Genomic DNA, 2,709 nt, shown 5'->3' on the forward strand with positions numbered 1-2,709 from the left:
GGCTGTCCTCCAGATTTCCTGGCACAACTTAGTGAGCACATCCAGGGCAGCGTCTGTTTGTTGAAATAAATCAATTGGCATGCTGTCAACTCCTGGAGCCTTGTTTTTTGCCAATTCTTTCAGAGCTACTTGAACTTCCTCCTTCCTCACCATAGGCTCTTGTTCATATGTTATTTCATGCAATTCCTCTGTGTCAGCCAATTCCTTCTGATACAGTGACTCTGTGAACTCCCTCCATCTTCTTTGGATACTTCCTGGATCATTTAACATTCTACCCAAACTATCCTTAAGTATTGCCACCCGTGGCTTGAATTTGTTTTTCAGCTTCTTCAGCTTAAGAAATGTTGAGTGAGTCCGGCCCTTTTGATTTTCTGACTCCAGCTCTCTGCACATTTCATTATAGTATCTTGCTTTGTCATCCCAAGCTGCCTTTTGAAATTTTCCGTTTAGCTCTTTGATTTCTTGCTTTCTTCCTTTAGCTTTGGCTTCTCGGCGCTCTAATGCAATACTCAGAGTCTCATCTGACATCCATCTTGGTCTTTTCTCTGGTGGCCTAGTGGCCAGAAGAGGTACTGCAATCCCAAAGGCACATGGTTCAAATCCACCAGATGCTTCACTGGAGAAGGGACAATCTTCTCCTATGCTGGTCAGATCCAATTAGACAGTACACAACAAGGGGAAAAAATGGGCATCATAGATTGTGTCGATACTTCAGTAAATATACCCAACTTGGAATCCCTTATTTACTCAATTGCTGTTGAGTTGGTTCTGACTCAGAGCAAGCCTCCACCATGTTTCTGAGGCTGTAAATAGCAATGAGAGGAGACTATTTGTCTTTCTCCTCAGGAGCTCTTGGGGGTGCCAATGCACTGGGAATGTGCAGCCTTTGGCTTGGCAGTGAGACCAGGTTCAGAAGGTGCCACCAGAGCTCCTGGATCTGGAATAGCAACTACAACTGGCATCACAGGAGTGTTGCTCTTACATAATCTGCTATCGTCCTCCAAGATCCATCTACACAAGCCAAACAATGGAAGCTCTCACAACAGTTGGTGCCTTGGTACATGGGGAGGAGGCGGTAGTGGTGGTGGTGGGAATGTCTGATTTATAATTTTGCTGGTTTCCATGATTATACAAATAGTCCTAACATGGCCCATCTCAAGCAACCAAAGAGACACACAACATGAATTGAAGTGATCTTAACAAGTCTATTTTTCTTAAGTCATGTCCAGAACCTCATCAGGCCATCAAGTTTTACTTTTCAAGTCTTGGCAATGCTGATGTATAATATTCTCCTAAAAATGTGACATTGGCTTTTATTCCACTAAGATTTTTCACTTGGTCCTTCCTGCCATGCTAGTCCTTAAAGCCTAGGTCAGGAAGCCTCTGGGACCTTCTGCCTATTGCTTCATATCCCTATTTCATTTACACTTCTAGTAACTGGGAAATAACCACAAGGTGGATATGAATCCTTTTGACCTATGAAATGGTTTGGACCAAAATTCCACTTATTTGCTGCCAGTAGCTTCCATTCAGCTCTTAACCAAAGATGAGCATTAGCTCAGAGTCACTGTTTAATAAGCCCTGAAAGGCCTTGTATGTCTCTTTTCCTAATGCGTACTCTACGGAATGAATACAGTTCTTTGGGAGGATGTTATGGATTGAATGATGTCCCCTCAAAAGATATGTCCATTATACAAAGATACAAGGTACTATCATTGACTGGGCCATGCTTGTCAATGTTATGCAATTATCCTCCATTCTGTGATCTGGTGTGATTATCCTATGTGTTGTAAATTCTCACCTCTGTGATGTTAATGAGGTAGGATTAGAGGCAGTTATGCTAATGAAGCAAGATGCAATCTACAGGATTAGGTTGTAATTAAAATCAATCTCCTTTGAGATATAAAAGGAATTAAACAAGCAGGTGAAGATCAGAGAGGCCTTCTACCACCAAGAAAGAAAAACCAGGAGTGGAATACATCTTCTGGACCTGGGTTCCCCTTGTGGAGAAATTTCTAAGCAAAGGTGAAGATTAATAACAAACAGAGAAAGATAGACTTTCCCCAAATTCAAACTTCTAGCCTCATAAACAGTGAGACATACATTGCTGTTTGTTAAAATTATACCCTTGTAGCGTTTCTGTTACAGTAGCACCAAGATGGGGGCAATTGGAAGATTTTGAAAATGCAATGGCATATGTCATTAGACTGGATAGTTTTTCCCCCCTTAACTTTAGGGAAAGTTCATGACCCTAGTGTATTGAATCTCTATGTATCAGATATCTTTCTTTCTAGTTTTGTCATTATACAGATCAAGCAGGCCCTTAGTGTGATGTCCTGCATATCTTAATCCTTGATGTCCATAATCAAGGCATTCCTGGGTAGGGCAAGTGATGATGCTCTTGTCTGCTAACCAGAAGGTTGGAAGTGTGACTCAGCTCAAAGGCACTTCTGAAGAAGAGTCTGTATAGTTTTTTGTTTTTTTTTTTTTTTTTGAGTCTGTATAGTTTTGAAAAACCAGTCACGGGCATTTCTATGAGCACTGTTCTATTCTGACACATAGAGAGTCACTATGAGTCAGAATGACCGGTGATTGATCAAGAAGTCACCACAAAAAAAAAAGAAAGTCTTAAAACAACTATGAGATATCATTTCACCCCAGTCAAAATAGCAAAATTTAACAGAACAGCAAGCAACAAATGCTGGCGAG

Source organism: Elephantulus edwardii, unplaced genomic scaffold (genome assembly GCF_000299155.1).
Source record: "Elephantulus edwardii isolate Elephantulus edwardi_28Jun2011 unplaced genomic scaffold, EleEdw1.0 scaffold00189, whole genome shotgun sequence".
NCBI classification, from domain to species: domain Eukaryota; kingdom Metazoa; phylum Chordata; class Mammalia; order Macroscelidea; family Macroscelididae; genus Elephantulus; species Elephantulus edwardii.